The following is a 26,426-nucleotide window of genomic DNA, read 5'->3' as shown; positions in this document are numbered from 1 at the left end:
TCAGCTGTTCCCTCAGAGAATGTTTCAAATCTGGAACCTTTAAGTAAAGCAAAACATATAGGGTCACTGTTTAAATAATTAAATAAAGGAGAACTAAATTCAGAATTCAAACTGAATTCACACAACTTTCTTCAGATCTGCTCCACTCTGCCGTTTCTTTCAGAATATTACTTGATGCAAATAGGACAAACTATGGAAGAAGGTGTTTTCAGGGGGAAAATAACACTTACCGTTACAATGCAAATAAAGATGTGGGAGGAGGCAAGGCTTTGCATGCATTGGCCTAAAAACAAGGAAGCACATGAGGCTGCCTTCTTCCAATCCAGACTCTTGATTTGATGACAGCAATACCGTCAACATGATTTGCTCCTGAAGTGATAACAGTTCAGGTTCATTAGGGCTAAATCTTCTAGAATTTCTGGAGCTAGGTTGATAGGGGAATTTTGATAGCTGTAGATCCAAACCTTTTCAAAAGCATTAGATTGGAGAAAACGGGATGGTCTTCACTAATAACAGCATTCCAGAATTTCTATCTCGATTTTCCTCCCATCCCAAGTATTCTAACATGGAGCAGAGGGAACCGGCTTCATACATTGCACTATCCGCTCTATCTGCTTTCTTTGATTTTAGGGTATCTTTGATTCTTGGGGACCTAAAATTCCTAATTGCGATGTATGAACCCAGTGGCCAATCATGATTTGTTTGATAAATGCTGGTTGAAGAACCAGTGGCTGGATGCAATAAGATAACTCAATCAGTGCCTTTTAGTAGTGAGAACGCACAGGACTGTGGCACGTTTGAGCCCGTTCTCTGAATCCTGCTTAGCTGCCTTTTTCTTCTCTGCGCACAGCAAGGACACTCTTACCTGCTCTAGTGTCAGACAATCAAAGTGGCTCCCTGTCTTCTCCATGGCTATCTTCGGGGGGCTGCCACCCCTGCTGCTCTCTCCTCCTGATCTTCCAGTGATCTTCTGACTTTTCCCGTGGAGCAAAAGGCTTTTGTTTGTGGCTCAAGCTTGGCTCTGTGACAAGCGGCTGTTGTGCCATCTGGTGCCGATTAATTTTTTAGTAGCCAGAGATGTTTTTGCAAGGACTTGGTAAGTTGGAGTGCTTTGTCCTGTCATTTGATAAATGATGGCCTTAGTCGCTTTTAAAGGCTGTTGGTATGCCTTCCTCCATCTTCCCCTCCCTTTCCTTCTTCCCTCCCTTCTTTCCTTCCTTCTTTCCTTCTTCCCTCCCTTCTTTCTTTCCATCCTTCCTACCTACCTTCCTTCCTTCCTTCCTTTCTTCCTTCCTTCCTTCTTACCTACCTACCTACCTACCTACCTACCTACCTACCTTCCTACCTACCTTCCTTCCTACCTTCCTACCTTCCTACCTTCCTACCTTCCTACCTTCCTACCATGCTGAAGTCCCACAAATCTTAAAAGTTGCCAAGTCTGGACACCCATTCTAAAGATTCATAGATACTGACTGCCATACAAAGATGAACTTTTGTTGCAATCAGTTTCATCTTGGTCAATGGTACTGATGGAAGATAGATGGAAAGGATGCCCCCCAACCTACGTCTGTATGGTGAAATCCAATATCCCAGTCTCCTTTTCTTAACCTTTTTCTTTCTTTCCTTTCCCTTTTAAGAGAGTTTGAGCATGTCACTGTTTAAAGAAAAGAAAAAAGAGATCATACTCAATTTGGGGGCCCTTTAGGCCTGGTGATTTGAACCTTAGGACCCAGATGTCTATTGATTCTGCCTTTCTCCCAATAGGAAAAGCAAATGGGTTGAACTGGTTGATGATCTAATTTATTGAGTTATTTTCAAATGTCCATAGAATGGAAAGCATCTAATTAAAGAGGAAATAAGTACTAGAGGAGACAAGATATGACACATCCTAATGAGATGATCATGGCCATTGTTGCTTAGGGTAAAAATCAACTCACTTGACGTGGAAGGATGTCATATCTTCCTTTGTGGCTTTTTTCTACCCTGCCTAGACTCCATCCATTAATCTGGAATAATGCAATAAGACCACAAGGAATGGTGTGGTGGCCTACAGGTGGAGCTCTCACCTCGCAATCAGGAGGCTGTGAGTTCGATCCTAGGTAGAGGCAGATATTTCTCTCTCTGGGCACACTGAGAATATATCTGCTGAAAAAAAACTCCACAGTGGCAACAGGGCATCTGGCCAGTAAACTGTTCCATTCAGTTACCCAGACTCCACCCTGCAAGGGATTATGGGGTTGTTAAAAGAAGATGAAGAGTGCAATTAAACTGTGAAATCCAATAATATGATATGGAAGGATTGTCCTCCAGATGTTATTAATGTAGGAGGACAAGCAGAGCTTGGGGGCAGAGTCAAGAGAGGAATCAGCCTAGAGTCCTTATGTTGCCACAAGCAATCTAAGTCCAACCCCTGTTGAATTCTGTTAACTGTTATCTAGAACCAATTTAATGCTGACTGTTAGTTGACTAGACTCTTGTATGTAGGTGTGAGCAATAAATCAACTTAACTGGAACTTAATGTTACATCTTGAGTCTTTGTACCTGACAATTAGGCTACAACGTCAACTTGCTTTAACAGTCTTGTTGGCTGGCAACAAAAATCCATACATCCATACATCTCCACACAGCCCTGATAATCAAACCTTCCTCTGAGTGCATGAGCTTTCTTTCATGTGCTGGACCCCATGTAAATGAGGGCATGCTGCCTGTGTTCACACAACACATTTATCCAGGACAGCAATGGTCTAGTAGATATATTAGTAGCTACATGCCAAGCTTGGTTAATTTTAATCAACAATGTGTCTTAGCATATTGTTCAAACCCGTCCCTTTGGATTAGTTTCTGGTTCGGTATAATATGTACATCCAAAAAGTGGATGAATTCAGTAGCCAGGTTAAGTATGTTGAGTGTACAATCTGAACATGCTATATATATACATTTGAAAAATAAATAGAAACCTGTGAGTGGTGGCATGGCAAGTTTGCCAAGTACTTTCCCTCTAGTGGTGTGGACAACCCAGAATCTTCCTGTCAGAATGGCCATTTATCTATACTTGTGGAGGGTATGGGTGTGGGAAACCAGTAAGGGGGCATGATGAAGTTCTAAAACTTCATGTTTTATAAATCATAGTGGTTAAGTCCACACGAACACCATGGGTTTGTGCGACCAATGTATAAAGGAAACATCTTGCATTAGGTGAACTAAGGAAAAGCTTGCTTGCGAGATTGTGTATAGCCTGATCTTAAATTGAGTCTGAAACTATTCAAACTGGGTTCAAATCAAGTGGATGTTTGTTTTTTTCACAATTAGAAACATTAAAGTGAATTCTGATTCTAGTAATGTCAATTTTTTTTATATTCCCTGTGCCTCTTCTTACTTTATATCCTAGTTTAAAATTCTGTCCGTCCATCCATCATCTCTCTCTCTCTCTCTCTCTCTCTCTCTCTCTCTCTCTCTCTCTCTCTCTATCATCTATCTATCTATCTATCTATCTATCTGACTAGCTAGTTATCCCAGTACCAGCAAAAACCAGTGTAGCAGAACTGAAGGATGCAAACACATTTTAATTATTAAATTAAATACTCCATTAGAATGTATAAATGTGCTGGGAAGATTCAGCAGTGAAAGACAATATTGTTAACCTGTGCGTGTTTATCCAGACGGTCTTGAAATGCAGTGATCCTTTCTGCAGCCAAAACACATGGAAGGACGAACTCCGTTTATTTATTTAAATTTGGACTCTAATTGACTCCAAAGGACTCTGGGCGGCTTATTATTATTTTTAAATAACCACGATCATGCAAGTTCGGAAGAAACAAACACAATACTGATGGGGGTCAATAACTATCTTTTCCCTCAGGCCTATTCCCAGTTTAGGTTGGGTAGGAAATTTAGGTTAAGAGCTTACCCCTAAAGGAAAGCAGACTCAACAGTAAAAGAAAGGTGGTAACTGAAAGTAGGAAAGAGAACTAGATAGATCATACACAGCTTTGCATATTTTTCACTCCAGATGATGCTTCGTTGATTTCTGGGGAAACCAGGAAGGATATAGGCCAGTGGAGAGATATTTATACATACCTTGAACACCTTGTGTGTAACAAAGAGTTCATCTGTGTGTGTGTGTGTGTGTGTGTGTGTGTTCCAGCATAACTCTGGAATGCCTCAAGCAATTTCAACCAAACTTGGTACACAGATGATCTACTCTCTGGAAACAAACATTGTGGTTGTAAGATACCCCTAACACCCCTCGGGGTGTGTGTGTGTTCTGTTAAGATACAGCCTGTTGTGCCTTAAAATGGCTTTCATTGTACTACCATAAAATGGCTTCTACTGTACAGCACAGTGGAGTTGCCATGTAATGGCTTTGCGATACTCCAAAAGGGAGCTCCTTCTAGTAAGGGGGAAAGCCCAACATTAGAAATTACTTACCTCATTCTGAGTCAGAATCTTTTAAACCCCAAAGTCACCTGATCTATGGAAAAACTTCCGTCCATGAAACTGGTCCCTGGTGCCCAAAACATTGGTGGCCGTTGCTGTAGGAGGACTCTGAAGGTGGAGTCAAATGCATCAGCCATCTGGAGTTCCTATGCCCCTGAAAGAGACCTAAGTCCAACTCCCCTTGACGTCTGTTGAATTTTACCTGGTACCAATTTGTCATGACTGTTAGTAGATCAGATTCTTGTGTACAGGAACATGAAATAAACTTGCAGTGCTTTTGAACTCTATCCTGGCTCCTGGTTTCTTGCACATGACATATCCAAGGAGAAGAAAGGATCCCATCTCTCTCCATTTTGTGATGATGTGCTTCCATTGCGGTCCTTCCAAATGCTTAGTGCATGGGGTGTCAAACTTGCGACCCATGGACCGGATGCATCACACACTGCCCCCCTCACCCCCAATTTAGCAAAGGGGAAAAAAGTTGTGACACATCTTGTGACCACAACGTGTCATCGCAGCACTAAACCCCTGGCTTAGTATGTCTCCTAGCTAACAAAACATTCCCAATTCAGACTGAAAACATTCAACTTGGTGAACTGGTCACCTAACTGGGTCTAAGAAGGCTCAAATGCCACCGGTTCAAGAAATCTAATGTGATTTTTCTGCAAGTTTTTTAAAAAAATTGCTTACAAAGCCTCTTCTCCCAACCTCAAGTTACTTGCTGCTTGAGTCTAGAAAATAAAAAACACAGCTGCTCTGCTGTTGCTCCTCTGAGTATTTCCCATTTCTAAAAATAGTTTGAAAGTAGAACAAAGTTCAGAGGTAAATCCCTTAGTTCCAATGCAATCTCTAGTTCTCCTTTCAAACTGTTACACTTGAGCATCTGTCAAAGACCCATTTTATGAATTGGCTTCTTTTTCTTTTCTTGACTATTGTTGACCAAGACTCCTCTCGGGCTTCCCCAGCTATTTTCTCTCTGTTTGTGTTAGATTTCCAATTCCTGGATGAAAATTAGAGGTCTTCAAGACATTAGGTTGGAGATGGTGATTAATGTTTTGGAAGTTACAGAATTAAATAGTGTGGAGTGTGTGTGTATGTATGTGAGTGGATTGGGGGTGGGTGGGAATAGAACCTTACAGTTATCTGATTTAGGAAAATAGAACACAGAATCATAGGACCTATGAATTAGAAGATAAACCAGAACTATTTTTACTAGGAATCATAACAGAAGACTATAGTAAAGGGACAATATATTTAATATTAGACGTCATAACAGCAGCGAAAATGATATACGTTCAACAATGGAAAAATGAAAATATACCTTTAGAAAGGGAGATAATAAAGAAAATATTTGTTTGCGCAGAAATGGGTAAATTGACGCTAGAATTAAAAAACAAAGGAGAGTCAGAATATCATGATATATGAAATGGGTTTTACCAATGATTGGAAATGAGAGATGGGAGTTGCAACAAGAAATAAGTAGGATTTGTGGACACAGAATGTGATGCAACATATGTACCATATTTTTCGGAGTATAAGATGCACCGGAGTATAAGATGCACCAAGGTTTTGAAGAGACAAATTAAAAAAAAATAGTAGGTAGGTAGATAGATGGATCGAGGGGGAGAGAAAGAAAGAGAAATACAGTAGGTAGGTAGGTAGGTAGGTAGGTAGGTAGAGGGATAGAGAGAAGGAGAGAAGGAGAGAAATACAGTAAGATACAGAAATTGCTGTCAAACCTTAAGACTTTGTTCCTGCTAGCGTAGCACTTGATCAATGTAATTCTCATCAGTTAAAGAGCTTTCCAAAAGGGAAAAAAATGTTTTTGCACTCTGCAAACCTCCGAAAAACGGCCCCGTTTTTTCAAATAAAAGGCATAAATAGCCTTGGGGGGGGGGGGGCTTGCAGAGTGCTCCGGGGGGGTGGGGGGGGGGCAAAAAGGAGCAAAAACCGGCCCATTTGCCCAATCTGCTTTAATATGTGTTTTTTTCTCTCCTGAGTGTAGGGCTGGGATAACAGATAAGCCTTTGTTTTAGGTGAAGGAGGAACTTTCTAGTGTGTCCCTACTGCATGATTTATGGACTTGGTTTTGGTTGATATTTTAGGGGTGTTCTTTGTAATTTTGTTTTGGGGGGTGTTATTTGATACATGCCACCCCCCAAAATCATGTTTACATAAGTTGGGCAGTTATATACTGTACATCTTTTAAACAACAACAAAAAAGTCCCCTAATGCAATGATGGTGAATCTTTTTGGCCGAAAAGCTCGCATGGAAATTTTGCGTGCATTTGTCAGGGCCACGCTCTGGAAAAGTTGAACTTTCGCGTTCTAGCGTGCATGCACGCCCAATGATCAGCTGGCTGGCATGCATGCGCAGGCCATGTGCACGAAGGGATCAAGTTTTGGAAAAGCTGAACTTCTGGGTTCTGGTGCACATGCCCACCCAACAGTCAGCTGGCCAGCACGCACATGTGCACCTGTTTTTGGCACTGCCGCATGTGCATGAAGGATAGAAGACAAACAAGCAAGGCCACATGTGCCGGGTGACATGGCTTCGTGTGCCACTTTGGGCATGCATGCCATAGGTTTGCCATCGCAGCCCTAATGCATTTCTTCTCTCCTTTTTCTTCATCCTTTTATTTGATTTTTCACATTACAAAGACCCAAGCATTTCCCATTTACATAATTTACATAAATGGGGCTTGCTTTTGACTCCTCCCTCCCCATGTGCCTGTGGGCATGTGTCTCTATGTCTCTAAACACCCCCCCCTTCCCCCTTCGGATTTTCAAGTGGGCTCCACCGGGCTTGTAAATTGTGCTGGATGAGTGAGCTCATAATGAGGCTTGCAAGGCCTAGCTGGGCGCACGTATGTTGGGACTCCATTGTTCATAAAACTCTGTCCCTGGAGAGTAATAGAGCCATTAGGTGTCTGCTGTGTTTAATATTTGGCCATGAGAGGAAGCCATAATTTTCTATCTTTACTGTGGCTCCAGAGTTGTTATTTAAACACTCAGCTTATTGGAGTTGCAGTGACGGTGAACAAATCAAGGAAGGAATTCAGGAAAAAAACACACTGCAGAATGGAAGCAAGGGTAGTTGTTGTTACACTTAGCAAAAGTGTCATGCTCCACACTGCTGAATGCCCCACTGTAGTAGCTTTCCTATTGACCCCTTTATTTTTTGATAAGTTGGACTTCCTGTTTTGTCATTTTTTTAGTTTCCCCTTACTGGCTTGATCTTGTCAGTATTTGAGTATAGATAGTCCTCAATTTACAACCGTTCCTCTAGTGCAGGGGTGGGTTCCTGAACCGGTTAATATGGGTTCACTTGCGCATGCACATTTGATTAAAAATTGCTCTGCGCATGTGCAGAACCATGCCAGAAATGGCAGAAGACACCGGTGAACCAGTTCAGGGGCGTGGCAGGCCTGGATCACTGCTGGTTCTGTGACCCCGACCTGAATTCTACGACCGGTTCTACCAAACCGGGCCAAACCGGCAGCAACCCACCTCTGCTGTAGTGTCCGTTTGAAGTTACAATAACCTGGAAAAAGTCACTTACAATCAATCCTTGCACTTAGAGCCACGGCAGCATCCCCACAATCACAAAATCAAAATTCAGGCACTTGTCAACTGGCATGTATTTACAAAGGTTGCAGCATCCTGGGGTTGTGCATTTCCCATTGGTACCTTTCCCAGTTGACTTTCAAGAAGCAAAGTCAATGAGCAACTGGATTCTTTTAATGTCCCACATGGTTCAGTTAACAGCTGCAATGATTCGCTTAGCAACTGTGGCAAAAATGTTGTAAAAATGGGCATGGATCACTTATCAATTGCCTTGCTTAGAAAGATGTCCAATCCAAACAGGGTGACCTTGCTATGTATCTCTAGGTTCATGCGCACATGCATAAACTTCTATATAAATATGTACTAGGCAACTCTGGGACCCAATGGGTCACGTCCCTTGAGAGTGAAGTAGTGCAAACTGATATGATCAGAATGGACATGACCTTTTAGGGCCATGATGGCAAACCTATGGCATGCATGACATAGGTGGCACACGGAGCCATTTCTTAAGGCAGGGGTCGGCAAACTTAAACACTCAAAGAGCCATTTGGACCCATTTCCCAAAGAAAAGAAAACAGTAGGAGCCACAAAGGTCCTAACTGGAAGCCCCCTGTTCAATTCTAGAGCTGACCAGAAGTTCAGTTCCCCCCACCATAGAGTCTCCTCCTAGGGCGGCGTACTTTTTCCTCTACCTGTCATAATCGAAAGCCCTATCAATTGTGGAGACAACTGGAAAACCCTCCCCTTGCCATAGAGTCTTCTCCTGGCGCACTGTGCTTCTCTCCCTCCCGTATCGGAAGCTCCTCTCAAAATTGTGGCACCGACTGGTGACGGAGCTGCAGCATTTCACAGGTGGGGCTTGGCTTGTTTGTGTGGCCCAGTTTCTGGCCTGCCACAGCCTGGTGTTGGTCTTATTTTCAGGGAAATACAGTACTAAATGTATCTCTCTGGCTAACAATCTTAACTGGGGCTTACTTTTGGAGTAAGGCTTATGAGCATAATGCTATATAATCATGCTAGGGCTTATTTTCTGGTTGGGTTTTATTTTTGGGGAAACATAATACCTACCTACTTTTCTATTACTTTGGCAACCCACTTCAGTAACTGGTTTGATTCAGAGAGTCCAGTGAATCATCTCCCAATTGTGCTAAGTATAATCTATATGTCTAAGTTTCAGTTGCCATCCAACAAATGTAAATTCAGGTCCAAAGGCTTTGATCACATAGTCGCAGTCACCATCTTGATTTTTGACACTGCTCCTTCAGAAGGTGGGAATTGGAAATCCCAGGCAAAATTATAAGCAGAAGGAAGAGAAAGATGGATGACGAGATGGCATGACAGTGGTGGAAGACCTGTTTTGCATGCAGGTCCCCCCAGGTTTAATTGGGGGTCTTTTGGTAAAAACCAAGGAGGGGGTAAATAGAGAGATCTTCCTCCAATTGAGCCCTACAAACACTATATTGCCATGGGTGATAATAGCGGATGAGCTTCACAGCCAATTCTGTTTCCCCTGAATCTGTCATATTATCTAGACTCAGTTTCTGTATATAAGTTTGAAGTCTGCACTACTGAGAAATAATTGCTTCCCTGGATACTGAGTATCAAGAATATGGTTTTGTTTTGATTACTCTTTTGGAGAGCTTTCTTTATAGTAAATTCCCTGTGTGAGAAGACTTCCGTAGTGGATAATGTAAAATGGGGAAGAGTTGTGAGATCTGCATATCTTGCAATGCAAAACGATAGCTTGCTTTTGGCTTATTGTGTGTGACTGCTGATAATTAGAATTTATTCAATAAACCATGGGTCTATACAAAGGGCAAACCCAGGTCTTGACTTGTCAACACATATTCTAATTTAGCATTCAAAGAAAACCACAAATTATTATTTTTTTCAGATTGCTTTAGCGTCCAGAGTGGTTAGACACCCACTGTAATAAGAACAGAGGTGAGTTCAGATAACTAGCAGGTGGGGCACTGTTAACCCATTGCTTTCTGCTCTAGCTCTAATTCATTTTGTCTTTCTGCAGATTGTTTGAATGCAGGAAAAAAATCTTCATCTATGTATCTTCATTACGTAGAAGCTTTCTGTTATGTCAACTGTTGGGGTGGGGTGGCAGTCAAAATTGGAACACTAGCAGAAAGCAAAGGATTATCTGTTGTGTTTCTTTCCCCCAAGGCCCTTGATGTTAATTACCACTGAAACACATCCAAACAGTCCCCTATCTACACACCTTTAAAGCGGATTTTTAAGGCTCTTGAAGTTTGTCCCCTTGACCACTTGGGACATGGACAAATAGTGAACTCTCTTAGCCCAGAAAGCAAAGGATTTGCAATCTGTCAATAGAATTAGATATGCAATACTGTGAAGCACCTTAGTTTTGGCTACTTCTTGCTGTCTTTTTTCTTTTGGTTAAAACTCTTGTTTGGTAGAACACTAGAAAGAAAATGAAGCTAGTTTAGGTCAGGAGCTGACCAGGCTGCTACTTTTGAGGCTGTATAATCTAATATATTCTAACTTGGTCAGAAGCAGTTGGTGCATCAAATGTTTGTCTTTGGAACCTTTCTTACCCTTCTTTAGAAGCTAGATATGAAGTATTTGAGGCCACAGCTTCTTGTGTAGTCCTCCTTTAGAGGTTAGTAGAGTGCCACAAGAAAAATTGTGTGTCCGTGCAAAAGCGTCTCCCGTAAAGCTGGCAAAAACTTGACAGAGATAATTTTGTGCAAGCTTTGGAAATACGCACTGCTCCGGATCTCTGCTCCTTTGACTGCCAGCCACATTCTCTCTTCCTTGCCTTGAAAGCATTCCTTCAACACACCCATCTACTCGGGGAAACCAGAGGAGGATTTTGTCCATTTGGTCTGTATATTTATTTCATTTGTCAAACATGTACAAGATAACAGGTATAAGTATAAACATGGATATGAACACAGGAAATGGGTACGAATAAATGTGGACAGTAGGACAGGGATGGTAGGCACACTGGTGCGCTTATGCACGCCCCCGTTATGGATCTCTTAGGAATGAGGTGAGGTCCATGGTAGACAGTTTGAGGTTGAAGCTGTGGGGGTTTGAGGATGTAGCAATGGAGTCAGGTAGAGCATTCCAAGTGTTGACCACTCTGTTGCTGAAGTCGTATTTTCTGCAATCGAGTTTGGAGCGGTTTACCTTGAGTTTGTATCTATTGTTTGCCCAGGTATTGTTAAAAATACACAATACTGTGGAAAGTCTTCCATTAAAAGAGAAGGATACAATGTCAGCTTCAGGTCCTTTAGGATGCTTCTGTGAAAAGAAGAGGACCAGAAATGGGCATGCAGGGAGAGGGCAGAGAAGAAAGCCTTTATCCTCAAGCATTTCCCTGAATATCTCTTTAAGACGTCTGGTTTTCATTCTCAATTCGCACGGCCCTCACTTTACTGTTTTCAAAAATACCAGGGAGGGGATTCCTCCTTCCCTGCTATTTGGGTTTAACTATTTCACCAAGCAGCTTGTGGGGGCCCCTGCATGAAAATTGCCTGAGGCATGGCTGTGAAATAGTGACCATCACCATTTTGCAAGCAAAAGAGTTTGGACATAATTCCACATGGTAACAGTAACAGAGTTGGAAGGAACCCTGGAGGCCATCTAGTCCAACTCCCTGCTGATGCAGGAGACCTGTACTAGGGATTCGAACCTTTCTGATCGACAAGCTCAGTGTCTTAGCCACTGAGCCACCACCCTCTTCTTTCTAGGCTTGCCCTCCTTCTGCCTTGGAGAGGATGGATGAAAGCACATCTGAGCGAACTCAAGCAATGCATAACAACTTGGATAATATTTTGCTGGTATCTCTGTGTTGGGTATTGTGAGTTTTAAAATGAGTTTTAAAGCAACACACACACACTTAGGTTATGCCTAAGAAAGAACAACATTCTTAGGATTTAAAAGTGTCATTTTCATGGTTCCCTAAAAGGGCTCTGCAAGGCAGCTTGGACCTCTCTCAAAGGACTCCGTGCTGTAGATTTGACTGATTTTCTTCACTGAAGCAACGAAGTGATACAATTTGTCTCAATCAGACACGAAATGCTTCCCCATCAAGGAAGTGAAGTAATGCTTCCATCCAGATTTGCCCTTAGCTGCTTCGGGAACCAACTTCAAGAAGGTGCTTTCCTCAAGCAAAGCATCTCTTCAGAGAGCAACATAGCCCCATTTCTTAAAATAAAATAAAATCTGGGTCCTGACAAATCGAACCGACATGTTTTGCATCCCACTCATTTCACTGGAACTTGCTTTACTTATAATTCTTTATTGGCCAAGTGTGATTGGACACTCAAGGAATTTGTCTTTGGTGCAGATGCTCTCAGTGTACATTAAAAATACATTCATCAAGAATCAAAAGATACAACACTTAGTGATAGTCATAGGTTACTAAATAAGCAATCAAATCATATTAGGAAACAATTAAAAACAATATAAATTGAAAAATACAAGCAACATGGTTATAGTAATAAGTTGAAAGAGATAGATACCAGTAAGGAAGAGAAGTAAATTATTTGACAGTGTTGTTGTTTAGCAGAGTGATGGCATGGGGGAAAAATGTCCTTGTGTCTAGTTGTTCTGGTGTGCAGAGCCCGATAGTGTCGTTTTGAGAGTAGAAGGTGAATCAATTTATGTCCAGGATGTGAGGGGTCTGTAGATATTTTCACAGCCTTCTTTTTGACTTGTGCAATATACTGGTCCTCAATGGAAGGTTTCAATACTTTGTCTTGAAACCACAAATGTATTGATAGCTAGATTTCATGCCTGTTTGGCAGACTTCCTTTTGAAAACTTTAGTTTTGAAGAGTGGCAAAGAAAATGTGAAAAGAAAGAAAGACAAGTGTTTTGATGAAGAGGATCGGTATATTCATTGTAGGCAGAATCTGGTGGTTTTCCTCAACTAAATGATAATTCTTTCTGGAAGGGGAAAGGAACATTCCCTTAATGGCATTTGAGATGGCTTGTCTCCATTTAATTTTATTCTATTTTAAAATCATGCATGTTTGTTTTCTGCAGGCAGGACTCCTTTCCCCCCAAAACTTTTAAGGTGTGTGTAACAAAATACAGTTTTAAAACACACACAGGCAAACTTACAGACTTTTCCAGATTTCCCCGTTAGGGTGATTACAGCTGTTTTCTCAAGACTCTTTCTGAATATGACTCATCTGGTCATGGGCCCTGAGCAGAAAAGGAGAAACCAATAGCCGGCCAGTAAAACAACTTGGATGAGGGCTGATCTTTCACCCCTGGAAACATAGATCTGAACTTGAGAAATTAGCATCCCCTTCTTGACCTCCCCCTATTTGGAGCCCACATCTGGGCCGACACGAAACCTAAATCGGCAGGAGGAGAGGGTGATTGGCAGTCACCTCCTCTGTCAGAAGAGGCCCCCAGGTGGAAAGAGGAGAGGATAATGAATTGCTGCCTTGATCCCCCCCCCCCGAGGGGGAGGGGGCATATTTTTCAGTAGAGACCTACTCCATTCTGCTGTCACCTCGACTCTTCCAGACCCCCTCGGCTACAAAAGCCTAGCGATAAATCTTTGCAAGTTCGCTGGTTTTCCCCTCTCGAAATGTCTGCAAACGTTCCCTCTTCCTTTGAAACAGAATCCGTTTCCTCAAGAGGTATTTGTACTGGATTAGTGGTTGTGTTCCTGATGGGGATGGCAATGGAGGAGGAACCCAGAGCATTGGCTGATCTTATGCGATGATTTGCACGCTCAGGTCTATGATGGACCCCACAGAAGAGCTTTTCCTGGCATGCACAAATGGCTGACATTTCTTGATTTCCAAGGAAAGTTTATTAGTGTGTGTTTACATGTGACATTTAATATCATATCTTGGGGTTTGGGTTTTTTTGGCGAAAGACGCATTCAGCTGAGTTTTATGGTTCTCTTGCTTCCAAGTCATTAGACATAATGTTAAATGCATCTCTGGATAAAAGATTGGGTGTCGTCATGGCCTCTTCTTGGGTCTTTTGCCTGGCTGGTTTAGTTTTGCACATGGCTAATGCATTTTAGTTAACAGTATTAAAAAAAGATAAGGGTTTCCCTGTCCAATTATGCTCAACTTTAGGGCACAGGTGTTGTGGCGGAGCTGGTGGCAGACTCAGACAGTGAGAAGGTTGGGGAGGAACCTGGGCCAGTCCTGGAGTCTGGGGTTAGAAGGCTCTGAGGAGGGCTCTGTGTCAGAGGCAGAGAAGGGACCAGGGCCATCTGACAGTTATCAGCTGCCTTCTGAGTCAGACATCAGTGAGGCAGAAGAACAGGTGGAGCCTGTTCCCAGTGTGCGTATTCGCAGAGCTGCCAGGAGAAAGGAACAGCTAAGGAACAAGGGCTGACTCGGGAGTAAAGGCACAGGTGGATGTTGAATGGCCCCTCCCAGAGGAAATAAAAGAGGAGCGAAAGGGGAGGGAAGTTAGCAGAAGACAATTAGTTTACTTCGTTAGGGTGAAGATCTATTCCTGACTTCTTGCCAAGTAATTGCTGCTACAGCGTGGCGTTTGGAAGATATCGGCCTGGCAGCTCTCCAAGCCTGATAAAGGTCTGTAGCTGTGAAATCTCATGAAAGACTGTTTGCCAGGACTTTGCTGGAGAGGAATTCCCTTTAATCTAAATAAAAGGTTTGATTGGGACAAGGAGTCTGTTTCATGATCCTGGGAAGCCTAGGTCAGAACAACAGTGCTCCTCTCCGTTTCTTGTCTGAGGGAGCCAAAGACAATTCCCATGCTCATATGGCCAGGATGGCTATATGCCAAACACTGTTACCTTCCCACTGAAGTGGTACCTATTTATCTACTTGCATTTGCATGCTTTGGAACTGTTAGTTAGTTGGGCAGGAGCTACTGTATTTTTCGGAGTATAAGACACACCAGCGTATAAGACCACCAAGATTTTGAAGAGACAAATTTTAAAAAGTTTTTGCACTCTGCAGACCTCCCAAAAATGTCCTTTTTTTTTTTTGCAAAAATGGGTCCATTTTTTTTAAAAAAAGGCATGAATAGCCTTTAGGAGGCTTGTAGAGTGCTTCTGGGTGTGGGGCACGGGAAAAAACAAGCAAAAAACAGCCCATTTTTCGCAAAAACGGGTCTGTTTTTTGTTTAAAAAGGGCATGCATAGCCTTTAGGAGGCTCATAGAGTGGTCCTGGGGGCTGGGGGGGGGGGCGCAGAATTGAACACAAATGGCCCATTTTTCACTCATTTCTGCCCTCCCCAGGCCCCAGGAGCATTCTGGAAGCCTCCTAAAGGCAATGCATGGCCATTTTGGCGAAGGGAGCGGGGTTTCATGAGGCAAAAAATGCTGTATTCAGTTTATAAGATGCACCCAGATTTTTAAGGAAAAAAGGTGCGTCTTATATTCCAAAAAATACGGTACTTAACAGTATGTTCCAAATTATGTAAAAAAAGTGTATGTGCAATTCTGTTCTTTTTCTGCTGTTCAGAGAGGTGAGGGTCGGTACTTTTGAATAAGACAAAACTGCAAATGATGAGGAGGGGGGGATATCAACTCTGGTAAAGCCATGTGATTTGCAGAAATAGAATAAAAAATAAATTTTAAAAAAATCAGTAGGAGGTATTTACTCTAAAAGCACCCCAATGCTTGGCAGCAAAGGAAAAATGAAGGGAGCATTTGTTGATCGAGTTCAACTAATGGGTGCCCAATTCCATGCTGTAAGGTTTAGCTGAGGATCTCATCTTTGGACAATGCTGGCTCCCTCGGCTATAAAAGGGAGCACCCCCTCCCTAGAATCAGACATGATTGGGCAGGGAAAACCTTTACCTTAAAGCTGACTGGTTTTTCATATTTCCAATAAGCCCAAGGAGAGCCAGCAGGAAAGTCTTTCACCTATTGGTTTCTTTTGGATGGGGAAGTTCAGATAACTAGAGATGCTTCAGACTGATGGAAAGATGTGTTAACCCCTCTTTTCCCCAAGAGAAAAAAACCCCAGCAACCCTATGTATCAAACACCCCGAGAGTTGCAATACATCATCAAGTACCCCTAAGTAATAGAAAAATATAAGCATCTTCCTGCACAGGAGAAAGAATATTTTAGAGAAATTGCAAGGAAGATTTTAGAGAAATTGCAAGGAAGCGCTGGGGATTCTGGCTAGATTACATTGCCTTTTCAAGGAAGAACAAAGTCAGAAATTGTGGTTAAATGTGTGACTTTAGTCTCAGTGACGAAGATGCTGAGCTTGTCGATCAGAAAGGGCAGCAGTTCGGCAGTTCGAATCCCTAGCACCGTATAACAGAGTGAGCTCCCGTTACTTGTCCCCAGCTTCTGCCAATCTAGCAGTTTGAAAACATGTAAAAATGCAAGTAGAAAAATAGGAACCACCTTTGGGGGGGGGGAGGTAACAGCGTTCTGTGCGCCTTCAGTGTTTAGTCATGCCAGCCACATGACCAGGGAGACTTCTTCGGACAACGCTGGCTCTTCGGCTTTGAAATAGAGATGAGCACCGCCCCCTAGAGTTGGGAATGACTAGCACATATGTGCGAGGGGAACCTTTACCTTTAGTCTTTCCCTTCCACAACTGATGGGGAACAGCTTCCTTATGGCACCCGGAGGTTGTGAAACAAAGCATTACCGCTTAATAAGCACCTAGAATGAAAGCCCATTCAAAACCAACAGCCCTTCCTTCTCTATTTTTCCAGTTCAAGAGAGAGCACCACTGTTTTCTTTGGTTAAAATGATGCAATCTTTGAAGTGAATTGAAAACATCAGCCCCTTGACTGATTAATTCAGATTTTTGTCTTCTTGTGGTTAAAAAAAAAAGAGGATTTGCTTAATATTGCAAATGTAACCCCCTTTTTTATAGGGTTGTCCTCCTTATTAAGCCGTATTTTCTCTTTGAGTTTACCATTGTTTTCTCAGCCCTCCTGTCACAAAGCAGAGGTCACATCAACATGACCTTTTGCTGGTACAAGGAGGTTGCTAAATAATTCACAGGACCAACTTGATTCCTAGGTCCACATTTGTTTTTTCCACTCTCCTAATCAGGATGCTCATTTAATTCTATTCCAGCACCTGTTCAGCAATTAACACCCTACAATTTGCATCTTACCCTGACATTTGCTATCTTTCCAATTAGTTTTTATATCAGTATAATTAGGTTGGGTTATTACAGTGCATCAAACAGGGTCGAGGCTATTCCCAAGTCTTTTAAGCTCTTCCCCAGATTTGTTTAGGGAAGCCACTGAGGGTAAATGGTTGATTAGGATCACTGTTTTTCTTCTTCATTCAGATCAGGAGAAAAACTGTTTTCCCCCTGTGGCTTGTGAGCGAGCAGGGAGAAATATATCAACCTAAAAGGGTGAATATTATGTTGCATTGTAGAAGCTGGGGTAGCTTTTGGCAGGGGGAGTTAGGAGGAAGAAAGAGCCCAGGATGTGTCCTCCCTTTCTTTTATAGAGCCACTGGGGCTGCTGCTTAATGCTTGAACCCCCCAGGAAGGGGGAAATGAAGAAGGATGCTTTGGAACGGAATGCACAATTTTCCTACTTCAATGAATCTAGGGCTTGTCATTTGGTCTGTTTTATTTTGTCCATCCATGGGATGCAGTGGCTCAGTGGCTCAGACACTGAGCTTGTCAGTCAGAAAGGTCAGCAGTTCGGGGGTTCGAATCCCTAGTGCCGCGTAACGGAGTGAGCTCCTGTTTCTTGTCCCAGCTTCTGCCAACCTAGCAGTTCGAAAGCACGTATAAAATGCAAGTAGAAAAATGGGAACCACCTTTGGTGGGAAGGTAACAGCGTTCCGTGCAACTTCGGCATTTAGTCATGCCGGCCACATGATCATGGAGACATCTTCGGACAGCGCTGGTTCTTCGGCTTTGAAACAGAGATGAGCACCGCCCCCTAGAGTCGGGAGTGACTAGCACATATGTGCAAGGGGGACCTTTACCTTTTATTTTGTCAATCAGAGCTAGGAAAGTTTATTCCCTTCCTTTCCTGAATGACGCATAGGCTCTGGGTCCTAACTTAGCTACTACCATTACTACTGTTTATTTTAAAAGATCCTTTCCATAGGAAAAAAAAGTTTAAAGCAGAAGCAGCCATATGGACAGAGGCAAGCTTATAGCATCAGATTCATTTTGCAGCAGTACCTTGGGGCCTCAGAAAAGTGACAGGAAAAAGTAGAGAGTTCTCGGGCCTGAGGGGTTACTTTCTAAGGAAAAGATGTGTGTGTATGTGAGTGTTTGTGTGTTGGGTTGTATGTCTATGATTGTCCATACCCTGCACAGAGCCATTTTATAAATAGCAGTTCTCCCATGGATGCTGTTTGATGAATGCACACATCACCTGTTGTCAACATTCCATCTACGTTCCTTCTCCCTCCTGCCAGCTACCCTCCCTCAGGCCTGGCATCCTGCAGATTATTATAAATATTAGGATGGTTCCAGATCGACTCAGATATGGACTAGATGTTTCAATGGGAATGGGATTGCACTGCTGTAGATGGACTTGGTGCATCATCTGAAGGTCCTCCTGGACTCATGACTAACGCAAGGAGCAGGTGGCACTCGTGTTCAGGAGGATCTTTGCTCAGCTTTGTGTTGTGCCCCATTTGTGCCCATTCCTGGATCGAGAGAAGCTCTACTTTCTGTCCCTCGCACGCTGGTCATTTCCCATATGGACTCCTGCCATGTCCACTACATGGGGCTACTCTTGAAAAGTCTCTGGAAGCTACAGCTGGTGCAGAATGACCAGTGGGATCTAGAAAAAGAGCTTTGCCCTTACCCTATGGTGCATATTTGCCCCAGAGGTGAGGGTCACCAATAAAGAAAAAAAAGAATGAATAAATAAAAGAGGGGCTCTCTCAGCATCCCCCAGGCTGGCTCAAATTCTGGCAGTTATTCCAAGTTTGAGACGGCTGATCTAATATCACTTTATTTGACATTAAGCTGATACTATTAATAATATCAAGTAAAAAAAGAGTCAGAAGGGGCTATTTAGGGCATCTAGTCTGACCCACTGCTCAGTGTAGAAATCCCATGTTAAAGCATCCATAGTTGATAGCTGTGCACCTGTGCTTGGCCATCTATTGCCTGAGCAGGGGGTCAGTCTAGAAGAGCTCCAAGGTCCCTTCTAACTCTGTTATTCTGTTATATCCACCAAAGGATAGCCCACCGCCTCTCTGGTCAAGAGGTTTCATTGTTGAATTGCTCAGTGTTACCACATCCTTTTTTGTCACTCACTCATTCACTTACAATTTTCCGGGAAATTATTAAGAAACAGAGTGTCTAATTTGATTTGAAACCTTTAAGTACAGTGCAATAAATAACCTTTTCCTGCACACATGTGCCCTCTCTTCCAAATAGAAGAGAGAATCTGCAGGCCACAAGTAAAGACTTTGCATCTTTTTAGTTAGTTCCATTCCTGTCCTCCTATGGTCTAGAATGGTGCTTGAACCAAGCCCATCTTTGTTAAGTCATGGTCATGTAATGTACACATCCAGAAAATGGGTTAATCCCATAACCGTGTTCTATGCAATTAGACATAGTTATTTTCTGTGATGGTCTACATAAAGTAAACTGCAAATTTATGAGAAATTGGCTTATTTTTAATCACATGTACGTATTACAGTGGTGGGATTCAGCCAGTTCGTACCAATTTGGGAGAACCGGTTGTTAACTTTCTAAGCAGTTGGGAGAAAAAGCTGTTAACTTTCTAAGCAGTTGGGAGAAAAAGCTGTTAACTTTCTAAGCAGTTGGGAGAACCAGTTATTAACTTTCTAAGCCGTTGTGAGAACCCGCTATTAACTTTCTAAGCCAGGGGTGTCCAAACTTGGGAACTTTAAGACTTGTGGACTTCAACTCCCAGAATTCCCCAGCCAGCATGCTGGCTGGGGAATTCTGGGAGTTGAAGTCCACAAGTCTTAAAGTTCCCAAGTTTGGACACCCCTGTTCTAAGCAGTTGGGAGAACCGGCTGTTAACTTTCTAAGCAGTTGGGAGAACAGGTTGTTGGAAGAAATCTTCTTTTGTTTTTTTCCACTTTACAGGGCTAATCCTGTAAGGAAGGCAGGAAGGAAACATTCTGGTGTTGTTTCTAGCCTCATCTTTGTTGCCCTGCTTACAGAAACTGCCTCTCTGGTTAACCCTTATTACATTGTAACAGCTAAGGCAAAGCGCCCATCGACGTGAGTGACATTGAATTGGCCATGCCTATCCAGTCACATGACTACTGAGCCCCACCTACCCAGCTGGTCATTAGGGCAGATAATCGGTTGTTAAATTATTTGAATCCTACCACTGATGTATTAGTCAGAAAAGATGCTACCAAATTCCTCTTGAATTATTTTTTGTACTTTTTGTATGAGGCTCTTCTTTGACAACTTCCACTGCCTGATTCTCTTTTACTTTCCCTCTGAGAAAGAATGTTGGTGAAGAACCATCCTTGGGATGTAGAGGTAGACTAGTGCTTTGGACTTTTTATCCTTGGTAGATCTAAAATACTGTTTTTTGAATGATAATCAATGAGTTAGATGACATTAAAGATTCACCCTAGGAAGCACTTAAAATTAGCTGCCATAGTAATAGCTTTAACTTTTACTCCACAATTTCATTGGGCTTAATAGAGTGTATTTATCTAGAGTGAAAATAATAAAAGTGGGATACAAATAAATAAAATAATAGTAATAATCCCAGAACAATTGGAGCACCACTTGAACCCCATTCGGCATTGACAAAATTGCCATCAGTCAATTGCAAAAGGCAGCTTTACTCAGAACAGCTTACACCCTGCCACAGTACTTCTAATACCATCACACTTCAACATCTGCTTATCCCAGGTTCTTGGGAAGGGCTCGATATGTGGATAAAAATGCCAAATTCAGTCTGAATATCTGACTGACGGTGTGACGCACCATGATAATAACAATATGGATTGATAGTTGTGATTGCAACAAGAGTCTGCCTCTGGGTTTATGATTTGGGGTGCTGTGGGGAATGCTGCCAATTGTGGTTTATTAAAAATCCTCCCTCCCCCTTTAAAAAAAAAGAAAAAAATGATTTCACTTTGAAAGAGAACATTCTGTCTGGAAGGGAGTTCCTGCTTTTGGTTCTTAAGCTCCGTCTTGAAGGATAAAGCCCCTGTCCAGCCAACAGGTATAAGCACAACATTGGATGTGTGTAGATCAAATAATATGTTCTACAAATAGGTCCTGCAAAATATTTGGAAAATGTGGAATGCAGGGAGCTGAGCTTACCAACTGGCACCTCTCAGATTTGCATTGTTTTTTTTCCCCGACTGGATACCATAAATGTGATTTTTGTGCATATATTTATAAACACTCTCCCACCCCCAAAATCATTTTTCTTTCTTTCTTCATTTGCTTGTGGGTGTTTTTTGTCACTCGGAGCAGGTGACTGCATCATTATTGGCTTCTATCTTTTGAGGAAGGGAGATGTGAAAAATAGAGAGAGAGAGAGAGAGAGAGAGAGAGAGAGAGAGAGAGAGAGAGAGAGAGAGAGAGAGAGAGAGAGAGAGAGAGAGAGAGAGAGAGATCTGCCTGGTTGCATTTTAACACCTTCTCTGATAAGCAGGAGACCAGTTTGGGGTGCTAAATTCTTGTCTGTGGCGGTCTGTGAAATAAATCTGTGAGTTTTGTAGCTCCAAGCTGTCAGCCATGGTTTGCACTGATGGACCTCTGAAAGGGGTTTCCTCTCCGATCTGTGTAACAGTCATCAGCCACCAGGGAGCTGTCTTTAGCTCATATTTCAGAGCGAGGTCATTAGCTCAGGGGACAATCTTTTATAACCTTGCTTGCAAACGAATATGGCAAGCTTGGGGTGTATATTCATGTACCCTTGCAAAAGACACTCATCCTGTCTTTTGCAAAATACAGAATGGCACACCATGCCAGCTCATGGTATCATATATTTATAGAATAAACGAGACAGCTGCGTTTCACTGATGGGTTTGTTAAGAGGGTCACTTAACAAAACTTGATCAACAAAAGTAGCAGTGAAGGAGTCTGCCCCCTTTTCAATATTCTTTCTATGCACATCATGAAAAATTACATGTTTCAATACACATTTTTTTAAATGTTACTCACCAAAGCAAGAATAACTACATGTATTTTACTCAACTGCTTGTTTTTACTCATTTCTCTCTCTCCATAGATTACTCTAAATGTGATTCAATGAGAATCTGATCTTTAATGCATGGATCTACTAAGGATAAACAATGCTTTTATACCCATGATGTTAAAAAAGGCTACTTTTTTCTTTATTTTTCTTTACTTGAGTTTCTTTGACATGAAAGCTCACCTATATGGGTTGTAACCTCACATCCATTTTAATTTGGCGATAGCTTTAATTATAACCATGCTGTACTGCTTCAAATTATATATTGCATGTCCTTCATTGGGGGTCAATTTTATAAGAGTCTTACAAAAGACACAAGTGAGTCCTCAACAATTATGAAACAGGGAGATAATTTAAAACAAAATTGAAGAAGCAACAAAGGACACTTAGTGTCAGAGGAGGTTGAAACTAAAGAAGAAATAATGGATGGAAGATGATGAAAGAGAGATTCAAACTAGAACTAAGGAGAAATTTCTTGAAAGTGAATGAATCAGTGCCTCCAGAAGTTGTGGGTGCTTCACCACTGAAGGTTTTCAAGAAGAGACTGGACATCAATTTGTCTGGAAATGGTACAGGATCTCCTGCTCAGGCCAAATAATGGCAAATCATTTTCATATGGATGCCAAAAAAATTACACGTGTCAATTCGTAAGTGTTGAATTTGACTAGAAAGAAACTAAACCAACCATCTATGATTCATGCAACAAACCACTGCTTAAGAAAACTTAATATAGAGTATGTAGAAGCAGCTGTAATTTCTCATTTTGGACAGGAAGCCAGAAGTATGACTTCAGCTTTTGGAAGCTCCAGGAAATTCTAAAATTGGTCTATAGATGTTTATTTATTTCTAAAACCCCTGAGTTGCCCTAAAGCAACAGCTCTCGTAGCAATGTATAATCAAAGTGCTGATAAATAAACAGAGGACAAATAAAACTGTCCATTGAAAATAGCTGCTGAAAATCACTTCAACTTAGAACAGTAAAGGAGAAGTGAATTAAAGCACCACTTTACAACCGAATGTAGGAAAAGTCCAAAAGAAAAACCTTCGCAACATTTTTGTTTGTACTCCTTTTGTACAAAGAGGGCAAATGAATTACAATTTGGGAATGGATGGAGATCTCATCCAAATGAAGATGGATGCTTAATTTATGATTTGTAATGTTGCACAGTTGAATAAACTACTCTCTTCTTCAAGCAGCTGCCCAGTGTGTTTATTTGGGTTCTAATGTAGAACGTTGCTTCTAACAATATATTTCAGGTGTACAGCAGGATTTTGGACCATGGGTCACACAATTTAGATTCAGGATCCTGCTTAACTTTAAAAAAAAACCTGGTCTGCATATGCAAGATCAACCCTCTCCTACTAGCCCCCCACTCCTTCTCTTCAACACCCAGAATTCTCAGCGGCAATAGTGCTAGGAATTCTGGGAATGGGTAACTTCACCCAGAATGTTTTCAAAATTCAAACCTGACCACTAACCCCCACCCCCCACCCAAGTTTGAGAACACGATTGGATCAGAGCTGAAGAAGCTTCTTGGATGAGAAGCGAAACGTCTTCAAAGAAAATGGGTGGAAACTAATCAAGGAGAGAAGCAACTTAGAATTGAGGAGAAATTTCCTGACAGTTAGAACAATTAATCAGTGGAACAGCTTGCCTCCAGAAGTTGTGAATGCCCCAACACTGGAAGTCTTTAAAAAGATGTTGGATAGCCATTTGTCTGAAACGGTATAGGGTTTCCTGCCTAGGCAGGGAGTTGGACTAGAAGACCTCCAAGGTCCCTTCTAACACTACTATTGTATTGTATTGTAAAAACTACATGAAAAAGCACCTTTGGGACATCTATTCCATTCGTTTACAGGATTCTTGCAAACTCAGGGTTGCAAATCAATGCAGAAGGGTTGTAAATGAGATGGTAACCTCCTGGGGCCTCTTAATGTTTTTCTTTTTTTTCCCTTTCCATTTACCCCTCTTCCTTATTGAGAGGCTGTTGCAGTTTTGGCAAATAGACAAGGTGCTCTGCCTTAACTACACGGAGTAGCTCTAAAAGTTCTCAGCTGGGTTGGCAGCAATATTCCAATCTCTCTCCCCAAAGCATACAAGTCAGGGATTGTCCCTTTGCAAAGTCTGGCAAGTTGAACTGGCAGCTCAAGTATTAATTAAACAGCTGATAAAGTTTCCTTTGGCACATTGTCTCTGCAATAAAAAAAGGCTCTAATTGTACCAAAACAGGCTCATATCGGAACATCCTGGCAGGATTGCAGGGAAGCCACTGGGACAAGCCAGCATGTAAAGCTTAAATCTTCAGCTGACTTTTCAAGGTGCAGCCCCAGGGTGTCTTTATGGGGAAGACAACGGAATTGTGGTCCTCTAGAAATGGAGCAGAGAGATGTTCCTAAGGATGAGATTGACAGGCAACTGAGCAAGGGGTTAGGGGAACATGATAGCTCCATGTTCAGCTCAGTTGTGGTCTTGTTCACCCAATATGCTCATCTCAGGAGGGAATTAGTGTGCTGCGCAAATCTTGTAAAGATAACCATGTCTTCAAGTGGAACTTGGCTTCTTGGTTGGAAGATGGAAGTACTTTGCCATTCTCCCCCCCCCCCTTTGATTGTTCCTAGCCTGCAGCCTTTACATTCCCAATCTGACATAGCTACATCTCTAAGCCCATGGAAGATTGGTAAAATTCTGCCACTTACATGAATACACTAACACAGGGGTCAGCAACCTTAAACACTCAAAGAGCCACAAAGGTTCTCACCAGAAGCCCCCCCCCCCGTTCAATTCTGGAGCAGACCGGAAGTCCGGTTCCCCAACCATAGAGCCTCCTCCTAGCGCAGCGTCCTTTTTCCTCTCCCTCTCCTAACTGAAAGCCCTATCAATTCTGGAGCAGACTGGAAGTCTGGTTCCCCTATCATAGAGTCTCCTCCTAGCGCAGCGTCCTTTTTCCTCTACCTGTCCTAACTGAAAGCCCTATCAATTATGGAGCAGACTGGAAGTTCGGTTCCCCAACCATACAGTCTCCTCCTAGTGCAGTGTCCATTTTCCTCTACCTGTCCTAATGAAAGCCCTATCAATTATGGAGCAGACTGGAAGTTCGGTTCCCCAACCATACAGTCTCCTCCTAGTGCAGTGTCCATTTTCCTCTACCTGTCCTAACTGAAAGCCCTATCAATTATGGAGCTGACTGGCGACAGGGAGCCACAGCAGAGGGATGAAAGAGAGCCGCTGGTTGCTGATCCCTGCACTAACTCAATTGGCTTGGCCACAATTTATGGAATTCAATGATAGAGCCTGCTACTTATTCTCTCTTCTCATTTCTTCCTTCCATGCAGCCCTTTGGGCCAGCAGTAAGTACAGAATGAAGAGAAGTATTGGACATTTGCTTAAATTTGACTGAGTTCACATCAGCCAAGTTATGGTTCATTGAAATGTCATTTGCAGAGGAAGCCACAATGGTCTGGTTCTTGTAACGACAAACGCATTATGGTTTAATTACAAATCCAGCCGTTGAACTGGAATATATTGTCCATCTAGCTCAAAGTCTGGACAAATCATAATAAAATAGTGCCAGTTTGGTCTAGTGGCTAAGGCACTGGGCTAGAAAGTAAAAAGCCATGAGTTCAAGTCCCACCTTGGCCATGAATGCCAGTTGAGTGACCTTGGGCTAGTCATTTTCTCTCAGCCCAACTCAACTCACAGGATTGTTGTTGTTGTCTCCCCTCCCCTAAGTTTTTTATTTTATTTTATATATTTGTATTAATGCAAGTGAATAGTGTGGCACTTGGGTATCACACATTCTAATACAGGTAGAACGAGTAGAATTAATCATTAGTTATTATGTTCAACCAACTTATACATTTCTAATAGTAATATACATTTATATTACGTTACCGTCTATCATTATTTAATTATTCCATGTTTTCTCTTTCTGTTGCTTTTATTTTATTATGTAAAGGTGTATACACTAATATTCCCCTTTTCTCTTATTTTTATCTCTAATTCTAACTTTTAATCATATCACCCTTTTATTAAAAGACATTTTCTTTCTATCCTACTTAACTTTTTATCATGTCACCTAGAAAAGAAAAAGAGGGAAAAAGAAAAGCAAATCAGAACGACAAGAAGAAAGAAAAATCTATTCACCATCTCTTGCCCGCTTTGGTACTTTAATTGCTATGCTTTTTTTTTGACTTGCCTCTCACATTCCTCTCTTAGATCTTTATCTGTCTGCATCTACTTCTTGGCTATTCAATCTGTTGAATTGAAATCTATTCAATTTCTCCGATTTCTACCCTCTTCCACTGCCTAGTTTCCAAAATTTCTTTG

The 26,426-nt window shown here is 42.0% G+C and overlaps 1 protein-coding gene across 8 annotated transcripts in view; it reads left to right on the top strand.

The window, feature by feature from the left end:
* The window catches only part of EBF2 (EBF transcription factor 2), a 258,315-nt gene that overhangs the window by 33,757 nt on the left and 198,132 nt on the right, over window positions 1-26,426 (top strand). The gene's annotated exons all lie outside the window — the stretch shown is intronic.

Source organism: Natrix helvetica, assembly GCF_964273705.1.
Source record: "Natrix helvetica genome assembly, chromosome: 8".
NCBI lineage: Eukaryota > Metazoa > Chordata > Lepidosauria > Squamata > Natricidae > Natrix > Natrix helvetica.
This window is presented reverse-complemented; position numbering and strand designations above follow the sequence as displayed.